Source organism: Epinephelus fuscoguttatus, linkage group LG12 (genome assembly GCF_011397635.1).
Source record: "Epinephelus fuscoguttatus linkage group LG12, E.fuscoguttatus.final_Chr_v1".
Classification (NCBI taxonomy): Eukaryota; Metazoa; Chordata; class Actinopteri; order Perciformes; family Serranidae; genus Epinephelus; species Epinephelus fuscoguttatus.
Window position 1 is genome coordinate 7,468,308 of NC_064763.1, and position 17,585 is coordinate 7,485,892.

A 17,585-nucleotide genomic window follows, 5' to 3' on the forward strand; every position below is an offset into this window, starting at 1 on the left:
GCAGACTTAGAAAGTTAACAGAACACAACACAAGCCATCTCTATAAAGACACAGCTGAGCTTAAAACTTTACAATAGTCATGACAAATATTCATTGTGTTTGTAACGTTACATGTAGTGTGTGTCGGTCAGAGGTGACATATTAACACTAAATGCTAGTAGATGTTAATAAATACTAACTCAGAGCTCTCATTGCAAAATTGGCATGTCAGGTTGGCCTCTTTTCCCCAGACACAGCCGCGTCCACAGCCTCCTCCTCTGGCTCTTCTTCAGACTTTTTTCTAGACACATAAATGCCACTATAGCAAGGGCTTGATTCATGTTTGTTTTCATTTTTCTCTGTTGGTGCAGGTGGATGACACGCACTGATGACATTTTGTTATTTACATTGATGGACATACATCAGCAAATCGGTAGGCGTTGTCATCGTACAGTCGACATACATTAAAATTATGTCGTACCCAAGTTTATTAGATCCAGGTCGCACAGTGTAGCTTGTACTAAACTTATAACATTGCTAAAATCTCACAGTCTGTCAGAGGCTTTAAAGGTCGACTGTGTAGGATTTAGTGGCTTCTAGTGGTGAGGTTGCAGACTGCAACCAACCAAAGGTTTTCCTAATCTTAATAATCTTTCATAATCTAATCTTGCTCAAACGTTGAAAACTTCATGCCTTTTGAAGATCAGTTTATCTTCTACTTACTTAACTATTCACAGTTAATTGAATTTTGACCAAGGTTGCCCAAACTTTTGCGTGCCACTGCTCTTAGATGTTTTGTTTGTGTATGTTCAAGATTGTGCAGTTCAGGTAAGAAAATATATCACTGACATTTTTGAAACATGTTGGTTGGCCAAATATTTTTTTTTGAATTTTGTTGACCCTCATGAAGAACCATAAGCAATAAAGTGTGTGTAACTTGTGTATGTTTTGATATAAAGCAACAGATATTTCAGGATGTAATTTATTGTCTTTTTTTCCCCAACACTATTTCTATAAATATTTCTATAATCTTGAAATTTTGTGTGTGCAAAGCATGTTTGCAGGTTTGTCTGCTCTTGGCAACTGTAGAAGCATGGAGATCTCTGTAGAAGAGGTCCCACTTCATATGTAGACATAAATTACTTATGCACTAATGAAACCATAGTATAGGCTATTGTATTCCATTTTTGCCAATAGCTCCAATGAACGTTTAAGGCTCCTGGACTTACTATATATGAAAGTGACTGGGCACTTGGCCTCTCCATTTATAAAAACATATTTTGTCTTTTCCTTTGAAGAACTTGTTGGTTTTCCAATCCAAATAGCTGGCTGTGATGTTTGATATTGATTATCAAATGGACAAGATTAAATAAAAAAAGCATTGTCATTGAACTTGTTATCAGGAAACACTGTTCCTTGCCTCTGCATATAATAGCCCATCATTATTTCACCACAGCAGCTCTGCCTCCGACAAATGATCTGTAACCAAAACTGACCAGCTAATGACCTTCAACCCCCCATGTACCCTCACACACCATACCCCACTGATACAGCCTAGGGGCACTTAGATAATACTCAAGCAACACTTAAGTGAACCAGTTTTCACCAGGATTGCCTCATTTCTTGCAAACAGAAACTTCTGGCAAAATAATCATTTGAAAAATGCTACAATCACATCAAAATTCTGCACTATAAAGAAGTATTCCACTGCTGGAAAGATAGTCTTTTCATAAAACTTGGCTGTGTATGCAATAGAAAGATGCAAATACTTTTTAAAATTAGAGCTACATGACGAGAGGCACTAATGAAAAGGGCTGGTGCATTCGCTGTGGCTCGAGGTAGAAAACCTACATTACAAAATCATCAACATCAACGATTTTTCTTCCGCGTTAAAGGTTTTTTTTTGCTGGCAGTTTTTCCTTATCCACTGCGAGGGTCCTAAGGACAGAGGGATGTTGTATGCTGTAAAGCCCTCTGAGGCAAATTGTGATTTGTGATATTGGGCTTTATAAATTACAGTTTTTGTCCGTTGCTTGAACACGTTTTGCAAAACTTGGCTCATTGTGTCAAAACTCTACACACAAGCAAATAACACACAACACTGGGAAATAAACCATTCACATCGATGTCAAATTGAAACTCTGCTATCAAAACCTAACAATCCTTTGTCAAAATGTCACTCTGATGACAAAATGATACCCACTTGCATCATATGAATACACTTTCAGATCAGCAGCAACACACTAGTCTACTTTATATAAAACACTGCAGTCTTTCGTTTTTACTGTTTTTATTCAGTTCCACAGAAGGCACGTTTTCACAACAACCAAAAAATGAAATACTCAATTCAAAATCATTACATTACAGTAGTGTATTTTACAGTACAGTAAATTCAGTTAAAGCAAAAATAAAACAAACAATACATTACTGTAAACACAGAAAAACACAATTGTGCGCAAGTGGGCCTATGGATCTGTTGGGGTCTGGCCACAGGATCTCATCAACATCACAAGCAATGTCTTCCCTCGCTAAGCATTGGGGAAAATACCCCCTTGTGTGCCGAATCCATCCCTGGATTGACCTTACCTCAATGTCTCCGCAGGCCTGTTCCATTGCCTGCAGAAGAAGCATACGGGCATGTGGTTGGCGGTCATATACGCACCATCTCCAAGCGGAAAGAAATTCCTCTATAGGATTTAGAAATGTCGAGTAAGGGGGCAAGTACACATCTTCAAATTGATCATGGTTGGTGAACCAGTTCTGGACCAGAGCAGCCCGATGGAAACTAACATTATCCCATACAACAACAAACCTGGGCTGCTCTGGTCTATCCCGTACAACTGCATCATGAAGTGCATCTAGAAATGTGATTATATGTTGTGCATTATAGGGACCCAGTTTGGCATGATGGTGCAGTAGCCCTCGAAGACTTATGGCGGCACATAATGTGATATTTCCCCTGCGCTGCCCTGGGACATGCACAATTGCCCTTTGGCCAATTATATTATGTCCCCGTTGTCTGTTTTTGCTAAGGTTGAATCTAGCCTCGTCAATGTAAATACATTCATGAGGCTGGGCAGCTCCATCCATGTCCAAGATTCTCTGTAACAAAAAATACATATTGTGGATGGCTTTACTCAAAGCACACAACTACACTACTACACATACAGAACCGCCCCACCCCACCACACAGGTACCTGTGTAGCTTTCTGAAAGTATCTATGTGGTACTGATCCAGTGGTACATATTCAGCTGTTACTGGACTGCACCCATTCTGTATTGTAAATGTAAAGGACTGTAACACTTACCTGTACATATTCATGTCGAAGTTCCTTTACCCTGACACCATTCCTCTCAAATGGGACCCTGTACAATTGCTTCATGGTCATGTTGTGCTTTACCAAGATGCGTCTGATAGTGGTAATGCTTACTCGATTTATGTTGTTGAATACTTGCCTATCTGCAAGTATTTGTTGCTGTAGCTGGTGGAGACGGATTGCATTGTTTGCTCTGACTAGGTTCACTATGGCAAGTTCCTGCTGTTGGGTGAAAAGGCGTTGGCGTCCACCCCCAATAGGTCTTCTAGCCATTCTGTAGAAAAATGCAACCACAAATTGTTATGTTCTTAGATTAGGGTGGACTCTCTGTCCAGCTTCCCTCATGGTCAGGTCATGGTTTATGACATGGTCCACCAAAGTTGCTCTTATGTCATCCGAAATAATGGTCTTTGCGTGGCCTCTTCGACCACGTCCTCCTCTCTCTCTCTGTCTTCCTCTTCCTCCGCCTCTAGTTCTCCCTGCCTCCATGCTTGCAAAGTTCTCAAAATGGCTTAACTGAGGCCTTTTTGTAGCTGGCTGATTGGTGTTCAGTTTTGTAAGTAAGTATTTTCCGGTGTGTGTCTAAGTATTTTCAATTAACCAATGTGTGTTGTATTTTGAATAGATGTGTTTTCCCAATGGTACCCTGAGATTTCATTTTTGTGTAGTGTGCAGGAGCAAGAGTGTTGCAGAAAGGAGCAAGTGTGTTACAGAATTGCAACTAAAGTGCAAAGCAGCGCTTTTGTTTAAGGTATGGTTACACTTTGTTTAAGGTATAATACAGCAACTTCAAGTTATGTTACTTTGGTTTAAGCATGTGTCTATAGTGTTCAAGTAATGGGTAAAAACTGTAAAATGATTGATTGATTGATTGATTGATTGATTGATTATTTGAATCGACTTAATACATGTGTTTTCTACATTTCTGGCATCCCGTTCCTACTTGAATCAATCAGGAGAGAGAACTCCACAAATATATCCTCTGTTTGAGTGGTAAGACTGTGAGACCAATGTTACTGACCAAACACTGAGCTATCAGTGATGGCTGTCAGAATGTACAGCCATTTAACACTTAATATAACACATACATCACCTTACCTTCGGAGTTTGCTGTTGAGTGGTCCAGTGGAGGCATGTCGCAAGGTCTCTCTGATGATGCAAGCAATGCGCTCGTCTGCAGCTGTGATTGGAAAGAGCCTCCTCTGGTAGCTGTTGTGTTTTTTGTGTGTGTGTGTGTGTGTGTGTGTGTGTGTGTGTGTGTGTGTGTGTGTGTATGTTTTTAATATGCATCAAGTTTCATGATGAACCATTTTTGGATGGTTCTTAGAACAGAGGACACGGAGGTAATGACATCCGTTACCTCCTTCCAAGCGTTTGATTTACCTGTCCTTGTCACACCACAAATATATATATATGTATACATACATATATATATATATATATTATGTATATGTTGTTCACAGGTCAACAGGATGCACCTTTCCATAGTAATTATCACGTCCATATATATTGTGGTCATTGGCAGGGATGTATGCTAATTGCTGACTAGTTGGCGCATGCTGTCAATGTACAGTTGATGTCATTGATGAATATACACACATGAATCCGGGGTAGGTTTTTAGTACCAAGGTTTTTTTTATGTGCAACAGATTTACTAACATTTCATAAATGAGACCAAATGTTTGTTGTGGCCAGACAATGGAATTATATCTGCTGAGTCTGTCACGTGATGCATTTGGGCCCAAAAAGGCTTTTTCCCATCAACTTACATTGCAGAGAGACCTCTGTGAAGCAGGGGATGCAAGTTTTGAGCATCACAGCCCCACAAAATGACCAATGTAGCTACCGGAATTTGGTTCAGTAACATTTGAAAAGTCTAGAAGAGCCACATGATTAAATCATTTTATCCCCATTCAAGTTAACAGAGTGCTAAACTGGAAGTAGCTGTAAGTCTCGCGCACACTTTGAGCCCAATTATGTGGAAGCAGTAGCGATCATCTGGTTAATTTTACATGCAGCAATTCAGTGTTTTTGGCTTCATGTGCCACTGAGCAACTTTCATAGGAATGAACGGGGCCCCACCTCCAACTCTGTATCCAGGTGTCTTTATACATCCATGGCAACAACTCTAGAGCCAGTGAAAATCTGATATGAGCAGGGAGATCTGGGCACTGGTAAGACGGAGGGAAGTTTAAAATAGTTCATTTACGCATTCTACCCACATTGTTCTGATACAAAGCTTGTTGAAAATCGGCAACATTTTAGTCAGTTTTCAAATGTGGAACATTTATGTGTGAATACAAAGCATGTATAGTAGTTGACTGGTTGGATGCATGTGTTTTCACATTCATTGCATTCATGTAGGTGTGTGAATGTGTGTGTGGGCTAATGAGGCAGCTTTGTGCAGTACAAAACCAAAGTAATGTAAATGACCGGAATTAGGTTCAAACAGACAGGCTGGGAGAATGTGAGCGAGGGAGGTAGCTGAACAGTGCTCTCTTTTCCCACATGAGCTGGTTTCCAATTTTCCCCCACTCTTGGGGAAGAAAGTAAGCAGTGCCTTTCCTCTGACAGGAGCCACAGAAGTCATCCTGACAGAGCAGAAAGCTCATTCATCAGTGTTTGGTTTTCATACTGCATACATGAACTGAACTTGTTTCTTAATCTAATAATAACCATGCAATTATGAAAATGGATAATAAAAATATTCTTTGTTAAACTTTCCTGAAAGACCTTGTTTACAATCTGTAATCCCATAAACCAGTACTAGGAGTTATAAAATAAAGTCAGCCTTATTGAATCTTATTCTCCTGGCACACAACTATTTTTTTTACTCATCTATAAAATAACCACTAAAATTGAGCAGTGTTTCATGTGTGCATGCTGAATGCCACAGAATGAGAATAGACTATACAACTGCCAACAGAGTATTTAGTATAACAGTGGTGACTTGGCCATCGGGAGGACTGAGATAATTTCCAGTTCAGCCCTCTGAATGAGACGATGCAGAAAGAGCATTGTGGTAATCTGTCTTTTCTGTGCCAAGTCATTTGTGAAAATAATTTAAGAGAAGGACCTGCGGTGATAATCTTTCCTTATTTGACTACTGATGAGCCACACCACATTTGGGAGGGGGGCTGTTTATTTATCTCTATAAACCAAGGTGTCAAGTAGGATTTAACAAAGGAAACTGCCGGCATGAGCTTTACGGCTGCCATTATTCCAGGAAGGACAAGCAGGAGTCCATGTATTAAAGCTGCTGTTCAGGTTATGGTCTTATGTGCATCTTCAGAATCAGTTGTTAAAAAAAAATACAAATTGAAGTCTTTACAGAGAATCTGGACAGAAACAGAAGAAGTGTTGTAGTTTGAGTTCCTTCGGAAGACAGTAATTATAAGAGGTGAAGAGAAGTTCAGACTACAAATTTGTGATTACCGTTTTTCTCTCTTGTGACATTTCATGCTCAGATTGCACCACTGAAATCAAAAGGCAATCATGGGTTTTTTTGTTTGTTTTTTGCTGCACCAGTATTGCCATAATGCCACCAACGCAACCATTCCCATTTCTCAAGAATCTTCCTGGCATTGTTTACCTGAAAGAGCGGTGTGTAGGATTTAGGGTATTTATTGGCCCTTCAGATCAACGTGGCAACACATTCTCACTCTTGACTTTATCACATATTGACATTTGGTCATGGACTTTCCATGTCAAGATATGATGTGCAAGGTACCCTGAATGCGTTGGTAGTTGACATTCTGGGAAGCTGTGTCAGCTTCAGCCTTTTCAAAATACATTACCGTTTTCACAGGAAATGTACAGAATGCAGTCTTTTTCAAAGTAAACACACAACGTTTTTCTGGACATAACCACATAGTTTTTGTGCAACAACGACCGTTTCATAATATTACCCAGGTGTTCAAAACCATGACCATTAACACTCATAAGAGCTATTCTGTCATCCACCATTAGGTGCACTAATTTAGGAAACACTCCTGTGGATTGTATTGCATGGGTGGGAACATACGACCCATGTGATCGTAATGGTTAGAAGACTTGTTATTTTATATAGATTAACTGAAATGACCAGCAAGGAAGAGGAAGTTTTGGCCCGAATATATAACCCTGGAATATTGGCCTTTGCCCCCAAAAGGCTTACCATCATCATGATGGATTCTGAGACTGGGGAAGGGATAATCATTTGGTTAAAATCTGTAATCTCACCACTAGATGCCGCTAAATCCTACACACTGACCTGTCTTTCAAGCACAGGTTATAGAGCACTGAGTAGCTGTGAATGGCTAGTGTTTGGGTTCGTCAGCCTTAAGAGACCACCTGCTACTTACAAATGATGTTTCTCCGTTCCTGTTCCTTGTCAGCTCCCTCATGAAATGTAACTTTTAGTGACACTCTCACCAGCGAGGAAAATGAGGCCAAGTTCCGCCTTAGGGTGGGAGGAGCCAGAGAGGACTGAGGCTTAAAGATGGATGATGCAAGGAAGCTTTCGAGTGCTGAATGGTAGCATTGGACCTGGATCAGTCATGAGCCATTGAGTTTTCTAAACTGCCGCTGGAAAAAATCCTTTATTGGGTTTCCTTGATTAAACAGATGATGGTCTCATTTAAGGGTGTTGGTGATGGTAGACACTTAAAACTGGATGACTCTGCTGAAATCACAACTGAGCAATTTCAGCTGCACAAAGCACCTTTTTACTTCAGACTTGAAAACTCAAAAATTATAAGTTCTTCTACTCTAACCTTGTCTCTCAGTGGCTACTGGGATTGTTCCAGTCTCGCCTTGCTGCTGTTAGACAGACAGTTAATTTTTCTTAAGTTTTCATTCTTTGTCCCCTGTGGCGAGAGAACATCACTCCACTCCAGAATGTGATTTGGGCAAAGAGGCTAAATCTGGCATCTCATTAAGCAGATTTGGAATTGCAGTTGCAACCCTATCTTGTGATTTAGACCGACAAGATAAGTCTATTCAGTTAAAAAAAAAAAAAAATCCAACCTCTATGGAGGACGAGCAAATGAGTGTGTGCAGAAGTCAGCTTTGCACTGCCACAGTTTGGATATATATTGATCTGCAGCTTCAGTCTGTCTTCTGCATGAGCTTTTTATCATTGGCGATGAGACCTCCAGGGTGCTATTATCCACAAACCTGTAGTTTGATGGACAGCTGGCATTAGGTACAGTCACAGATGTATAGGGTGGCAGAAGTGGAGAGGGAGATGTACATTCATGATTTATGTGAGCTTACAGTTATGTGAAGCAATTTGAAAGCGAACTGCCTCATCTGTGACTGATCCTGGATTTGATCCCCAGCTTAACTCGTTCTTACAGTGGATTCTGAATGTGCCCATACATGATGTTCACGTGCATTTTGTCCTGAGACACTTAATTCAGTGTATAGACTAATAAGCCTTCAAGAGCAATAAAACTCAACCCTACCCTCCTGAGACCCACAAATAAAAAGTACATACCCTGGTATGTACTTTTTATTTCTTGAAGCTATATAAATATCTATGGATAACTAGGACCTGTAAGTAGGCTATAAAATACTAGGCTTCGTCTTTGTACAGTAAGTAGTTTTTGAAAAAATGATGTCCTCATATGCTGACATTGGGTTTATTTTTAAAAGTCACAAGTATGTAATAAAATAGAAAAGCATGCAGCATGACATTTGCTGCAGCTCAACAGGCAAAGTACTGCACGTCTATCACAACCAAAATGCTAAGAAGCAACCAAGCTAATAAGAAAAAGAAGATAAAAATATGTGCGAGATTGCTTTCAGTAACATGCCATACATGCATTTAATGATCATACAAATCAAAAGGCTAATCACTAAAAAGAAACACAAAATAGATTGTTTAGAAGAATAAACAATAAAATAATATTATAAAATTGTAAAATAACAATAAAATGTACAACTTAACTTTCTAATTGAACTAGGGATGCACTGATTTTGAAATTCTGAGCTGATACCGATACCACTGTTGAAAATAATCTCACTAATAGCCGATACTGATATTTTTTATATTGTTTCTTTGTTTTTTGTTATTTATTAGACTTTTGCCAGGGAGACGGAGAAATCTACACTATAAAAAACCAAACGAACAGTTTTAAAGTTGAAAGTGAGCGCAAATTCAATAATACACATTTATGCAACAACCTTTAATATAACCTTCTTTCACGTGAAAACATCTTTAAAAAGATAAGCAAAAAGGCTTTTTAATTTGATGCATCATGATTCCCTCACTAACATCTATTGTATAGTGCTGTGGAAACATCAACAAATTTCTCCTTCAAACAGCTGTATTTAATCAAGTTTCTCACCAAAAGCTACATTTTAGAAGATTACATTGAACATATCATAAGAATGTTATAATTTACTTTCGCTCAATACCAATTTTTACTGAGTAGAGCTTGAACTGTCCACAATGTAAATCAGAGCAACCTCCATGAGTTGTCTATTGCCACGACTGCTTTGAGGCAACGATAACTAGCTCTCCTCCTGCTGATTTCATGTTCTTTCACTCCATATACTCTCCTCTCAGCAGTGTTGTGGTAGTTGAGTGGACACCAGAGAGCTTTTGTCATTTTGACATGATAACGAGTGTGTTTCAGGGTTCACGTTATGTCGGATCACTCGCTTATCTGTCCCAGAGAGCAGGTAAAGTGTAACAAGCTGGGGAGGGGCCGGGGGGGCCGGGGGCCAGCAGGAACCCATTAAAAGAGGTCTCTCTATTATTTAGTAAGCTTTGCTATGTAGTTATGTTGTTGTGGCCTTATGTAATGTTTTTAAATAATAGTAGTAATAATATTAATAAAAAAAAATAGTAAAAGATAAACATTCTGATTTTTTTTTTTCTTCCCATTTGTGGTGCCTCCCATGGATATCATAATGGCACCCTTAGCACTCACCTATATAGCCTATGTCACGGGCCAGCACTGCCTATCTGTGTGTTGGAACAGTCTGTCACACCAAATAGGCCTGTGTGAAATGCTGCGATAATACAATAATAAAGTCCCAATGTCCTCAAATGAGTACTTCCTAATCGGTAGGGTCTGAGCTTGTTACTATTGCTAAAGTTGGTCAAATTTGCATCACATATCAAACTTTGTTAAGCACAAATAAGTTTCAGTTGTAAAATTTGATCAGGTTTAGTACCTTGTCCACTTTTGTGTTGGGATCGGCTATAGACTGTCTTGGCAGAGATGGCTGCCATCTTGTTTTTACATGGGTAAGTGTATTGTGCCCACTAGAAGGCACATAAAAGTGTCTACGCATGAGGACAACAGGTCTAATGCTCAGTTCAGACCAAAGATTCGTGACAAGCCAAACCCGTTTAGAACTTTGCAGAGAAAAGTTGCAGCGGTGTGAATTGGCCTGTCTCAGCTCGACTCAAGCTGGCTGGTGGTGTCACCTGCAACTCAGCTGGTCAAATCACTGGCAGCTGCTTTTAGAATGTAAAGTATGTCACCTGTTTCTATAGCCAATCGGCTTGTAGTGAAGTCTGCTGGTAAAGTCAAAATGACTTACATACAATGGGCGAGTGCTCCGACCTCGCCGAGCCCTGTGTTTCCGTCCTCACTGTGTGCTGGTGTTGGACGGTGGGTTGCTGCTGCTGCTGCTATATGTGCTAATGACCCCCAACACACACATTCTAATTGACTGATTAATTGGTTATGGTAATTGGTTAGCCTATTTATATTATTGTGGCGTTGATTATGAACACAGTCCATCTGATGCTTGTTTTGTTTCTGTTTTTTGCCCTCTCATCACTACTACAAATGCAGCTGTAGCCAGTATCTCACTATCACTATCCTGATTCATATTTTAAGAAGCTACAAATTATATTCAGCCACAAAATAAGCCTGAAAGCTAGAAATCAGAACAGAAGTACAGAGAGTTGTTGCATCAAGATCATACACCGTCTCATCTAGTTGCATTGGTGTGAACTGGCAGGTTTTTAGAACGTTGCAGAATGGCGTGTTGCAAGTAGTTGCCTGTTTCAACGTGTCTCGTGGTGAATCTTTGGTCTGAATTGGGTTAAAGTTAAGCAGGATAGAGCATAAGGTGCAGAAAACCCAAAATGTAATCTGTGAGGATGCAGGGTCGCAGGAGGTTAAGGGCTTTTGTATTTGTGTTGTACATTTTATTCACTCCCCACTCTAGCTGTCTGTTGACTCTTCCTATCATTGCGAAGCAGAATTTACCAAGCGTTGGACTGTTCACTGTTAATAGGAAATGTGAGCTAGGATTAGACCGTCATGAGACAGGTTAGCGTGTGTTGTCAAAACACAAAAACTCACACTGTAGATGAGGTTGTTGTGACTGCATTCATACCCAGATCTGCTTCACAGGAGATGATCTTTCTTTACTATAGATGTTTGCCTTCATTCTTATTGTTGTATTATTGATAAATCCCTTTTCATGCAACAAGGTATGCGTTGGGGGGGGAAAAGCTATATCCTCTTTGTTAACAAGAGAAACATTTCTCTCTACTCATTTTCCTCACTCAGGGTTTCCGTTGTGTTGTGTTGAAGCGCTGCCAGGGTTGTTGTCTTGTAATGTTTGAAACACATTTAAAAAGCCTAATGAGATGCCTCATTTAACTCTCCGTCTGTGTCTGGAAGGAGTGGAATATGATCTCTCTGACTACAATAACAAATTCTAGTCTTTTCTATTCTTTTAGCATAATGAGGCAACAGTCTCTGTTTATGTGTTTATTTATATCTTGCAGGTCTGAGTATGAGAAGCTCCTTTTTTCCTGTTATGTTATTATTGTCATTGGAAGCCAAATAGTCTGATGCACAAATTTTTAAAGCATATTTTCACGAAACAAAAGGTTCGTGTTAACTCTGATGATATACAGTACTAAGATCATTCTGTTTGTGGTCACATTTAATTACAGTGTTGTTTTTACATTATTGTTTTATACTTTACCTTTATCAGTCTCTGTCACACGTCATTTCACAACAGGGAAGAAAGACTATATGAAATCTTACTGATTCTTTCACCGAAGCTGTTGACACCCATTTTCTACTCAGGAGGCAGACAACAGACTTTGTCGTTTTCAAAGATTTGAGTTGTGCGCCCTCTGCTGCCTCTTCCTAAAACAGCACCTTTATCTCAGTGTAAATATGTTCACATCAAATGTGTACAGCGCTGGGATTAGGAGCGAGGAAACACACCTGTGCCTGTTTCAAGAATCAATTGTTCCTCTACTTTTTTGCATAATGTACAGCTGATTTGCTTGCAGTGTGCATGTTGGTAAATTGTCAAATGTGCTGCTGAGATCACAGAAGCTTGGTTTACTGTGGCTCCTGTGTCAATATTTGCCCTTGAAATAGAGTTTTGTCATTTCACATGATGAGTGCAGGCTAATCTTCACTGCTGCTAACCTTCCCTCTGCATGCCACCCGCCTCTCCTGTTGAAATCTGATGTGAAAGTTATTTAACAGCAGTAGCAAGAGATTGTGAAGGTGGAATAAATGCGTGCATACATTTAGCCAAAACCTCTCCAGGGTATTTTTCATGCACTTTAGAAGCAGCTTGGAGTTAATGGGAGCTGTGAGGCAAGCATTACCTAGAATAATGACTCGCAAATGGGTTGAAATAGTAAACAGTATATCAAATGAAAGTAGACAGAGAGACATGATGAGATGAGGTAAAAGCTTTGTAACAACAGAATGATGCTCTCTGATTCCCGGGGGAAATTACGGGTGAAATGCCCTCTAAACTCAGGCTAAAGTTATGTGTTTGTTTGTGTGTTTGGGCTGTGATTGACACTACACAGTAGTTTGGGGGAAAAAATAAATATGAAATAAAAAAAGAGAATCTATAAAGAAGAATATTTCTCTGTTCTGTGAGCGAGCAATCCTGCTGTTCTCCGATCAATGCTCCTCACTCACAAGTTATTCAAAGATTTCTGTAAGCTTCCCATTACTCAGAAGAAATCCACTGCTTCCAGTCTTTAACAGATTTTAAATGATTATTTTTTTCTCCCTCTCATACTTGTCTTCTTTTCCAAACCTCCAACCAATATCAAGATAAACTATAGGAAAGAGAGAGATTAGATGAAATGATTAGATTTAACTTTATTAATGACCACCTGCAGGAAACTGACTCGCTGGAGCAGCAGAGAAAAGAACAACATAGAGGCAAAAACCATTGAGGAAGATTAAAACAATGATTAAATTAAGAGAACATACAGAAGATATTAAGATAATGCATCATCACAGACAGTTTTATAGGCCTTAGAGGTTGTGTGAGAATGCAGTGGTAGCCGCTACCATACAGACGTGAGAGCTGATGTGTCAAAGGTTGTCCCAAAAGCACACGGTAAACACACCATCAGAGATTTGTTGAGGAACATTAAAAGAACAATAATAAAAATAAAAAGAACACATTTCTACCTTTTTTTTTTACCTGTTTTGCTATTTATCAGTCTATATTGTTTTGGTGTGAGTTGCCAAGTGTTGGAGATATCCATCATAGAAATGCCGGCCTTCTCTCCAGTATAACTGAACTAGTTGGCACTCGGCTTGTGTTGGTCAAAGCGCCAAAAATGTACACTTTGAAAACTTCCAGAAATCAAGACCTGGTTCCTCAAGATAATCCACTGACCTTGTTGTAAGCAGTTTCATGTAGGAATTCTTTTCTTTCTACCAAACTACACCCACCAAATGTATCACAACGCAGAAGGAAGCATGCATCTACTCAACGTGACAGCATTAGATGTAGACATTTATGGTGCCCTACTCGGCATTGCTGTAATGTTAGTTAGCTCAGTGGTGCAGGGTGAGCTAGCAGTAGATGCAGGTCATGGTTACTGGAAAGAGACTCATTTATATATGTATATATATATATATATATATATATATATATATGAAACATGTAAAGTGAGAACCATTGTAAAATACAGATGAGTTTTCAGTTTTGGAAGTCAAACCTTAAAAAGTCTTAAAATGTAAAATAATTGTGGATTATAATTTAGAGTATAATCTATTTAATTATAAATATATTTGTGTCCTTTCTTTGGTATTGTTGATATTCTGGGTTGTCCATTGGTTGATGTAGGATCTAGGTAAAAATAAGCCTGGGGCTTTCAGCCTATTCCTTTTTTGGTTATTGACTGTGAGAAAATGTGTGTTTGGCAGGACACAGTCAGGGAGAGCTGGCCTGGAATAGGAAACAGCTCCTAAGTCTTGGTCCAAAGCGACAAGGAAGGAGAGGAAAGAGCTGGTGGTCAGGGCAGAGGAGGAGCAGTATAAAATCAAAGCACTCAGCCAGCAGCTGCAGGGATGGTGGACAACCTGGAAAGGAGTGGTCGACCGGTCCATAAAATGGACCGACGTGGAAGATGCCTCAAGCCAGGCTAAGCTTCCTCATTAGAGCCACCTATGACACCCTCCCCAGCCCCAGCAACCATCGTATGTGGTATGGCGCTGAGGAGACCTGCCAACCCTGCAATGCCCTGAGCCCAAACCTGAAGCACATTTTGTCCAGCTGTAAAACATCGCTGGCACAGGGCTGATACAGGTGGCGCCACAATCGTGTCCTGCGCAAGCTGGCAGAAGTGTTGGAAGCCCGCAGGCTTGAGGCAAACAAAGGCCTATCAACAACATCCCAGCAGCTGATCCATTTCGTCAGGCAAGGAGTGGGGACTCAGAACATCACCCAAAGGTCGCTGTTAAAACCTGGGAGTGAGTGGAACCTTAGAGTGGACCTCGACTAGCAGCTCAAGTTCCCAACAGAGATTACCACAACCACACTGTGGCCAGACATCATTCTGTGGTCCACCTCAGCCCGAACAGTGGTAATGGTAGAGCTCACTGTTCCATGGGAGGGAGAGATGCAGGCAGCCTTCGAGAGGAAGAAGGACAAGTACACAGAGCTGGCAGCCGAGTGCAGAGAAGCAGGGTGGTCAGCCATCATCTACCCTGTTGAAGTCAGCTGCAGAGGTTTCATTGGAACATCTGTCCAGCGCCTCTTGAAGAGTGTGGGAGTGGCCGGTCCAGGGCTGAAGAAAGCCCTCAAGGAGTTGGCAGATGAGGCAGAGCAAGGCAGCTTCTGGCTTTGGATAAGAAGGAAGGATAAGGCGTGGGGGAGGCAAGGGTCCTAGGGTCAGGGGACGGTAGGAAGACGTCCCTATCCGTTGCTCCACCACCGTGAGATGTTCCAGGATTAATGGAGCGAAACATCAGTGAAGGGTGGCTCCCGGCTGATGACCCTGCAACTGACCCATTGGCACCGTCGGAGATGCGACAGGCAGCGATGCCCAGCAGGTAGCCCATTACCTGTGCTTACACCTAGTTTCTCCAGATATAACCAAAATAAAAATTATTCATTCATTCTTTTCATTCAGGTAAGAGGAAAGAGGAAAAATATGTATTTTTGATTTAGGGGTGAACTGTCCCTTTAATTAAATTATGTGTTTCAGCATTGAGGTCATAGTTAGTGATGGTGTTGTGCATTATACTGAGTGGTGTTTCTAATGTTCTGACCACTTTATGAATGTTAATTGGGAGGACAATAATATTAAAAACCCTTGTTAATATAAGGTAGACCAGCTCAACACCATCTTTATCTGTGACCACAGTAATAAACATATAGCTCAGTTTACATATTTCTGGCAATGTCACCTTAGTGAAGGTGGAATTTATGCCAGAGCTCTTGTAATGGACTGCAACTGATTGTATACGTGTGCTTAATAAATTGGCTATGACTGTATAGCAGGAGGGGATAATAATGATGGAAAAAAGTGCTAGTGCATAAAGAATCAGTTACAAATATACAATTGACAAAATGTACAGACACACTTACACATTTGCATACACACACACCCTTGCACTATGCACTACAAATATACAGTATCTCACATAAGTGACTACACCCCTCCCATTTCAATATTTCATATTTCATTCTATCTTTTCATGGGACAACACTATAGAAATGACACTTTGATATAACTTAAAGTAGTCAGTGTACAGCTTGTATAGTAGTATAGATTTACCTTCCTCTAAAAATTATTCAAAACACAGCCATCAACATCTAAACAGCTGGCAACATAAGTGAGTACACCCCACAGTGAACATGTCCAAATTGTGCCTAAGGTGTCAATATTTTGTGTGCCAACCATTATTATCTAGCACTGCCTTAACTCTTTTGGGCATGGGATTCACCAGAGCTCACAGGTTGCTTCAGGAATCCTCTCCCACTCCTCCATGATGACGTCATGGAGCAGATGGATGTGAAGACACCTTGCGCTCCTCCACCTTCAGTCTGAGGATGGCCCACAGGTGCATAGGTGAGTTTAGGGCTGGATACATACTTGGCCAGTCCATCACCTTCACCTTCAGCTTCCTCAGCAAGGCAGTTGTCATCTACTAGGTGTGTTTTGGGTGCACCTGTGCACCTGTGGGCCATCCTCAAGCTGAAGGTGGAGGAGCGCAAGGTGTCTTCACATCCATCTGCTCCATGACATCATCATGGAGGAGTGGGAGAGGATTCCTGAAGCAACCTGTGAGCTCTGGTGAATTCCATGCCCAAAAGGGTTAAGGCAGTGCTAGATAATAATGGTTGGCACACAAAATATTGACACCTTAGGCACAATTTGGACATGTTCACTGTGGGGTGTACTCACTTATGTTGCCAGCTGTTTAGATGTTGATGGCTGTGTTTTGAATAATTTTCAGAGGAAGGTAAATCTATACTACTATACAAGCTGTACACTGACTACTTTAAGCTATAGCAAAGTGTCATTTCTATAGTGTTGTCCCATGAAAAGATAGAATGAAATATTTGCAGAAATGGGAGGGATGTACTCACTTATGTGAGATAAGATAAGATAAGATAAGATACACCTTTACTGCCTCACTTAATCCACCGTATTCCTAATGGCGCTACTGTAGAAATGATTATGGCTGCAACTGGAAGTTGCAGTAAGCTAGGTAGTTGCCTTGACTGTCTAGGTTAGTCTTAGTGGCTAACCAGATGACCAGAGCCATCCAGAAACAGACAATTATAAAGCAGCCGGCAACAATGTAAGAATACGTAACAAAGAAAACTACAGTGCACAGGTTAAAGGAGCTGATGAAATCACATTTCACTGGAGTTGTACCTCGTATAACTGTGACAAATAAATGTGTCAAATTGATTCTTTTCAAAAGTAATACACTTTCAATTTAGCAACTATTGCTTTATTTTTTAACAGATATTTCATTCCATTTTCAACCGCTCATCCAAGGCTGGGTTGCAGGGCCATCAGGTTGAGCAAAGTAGATA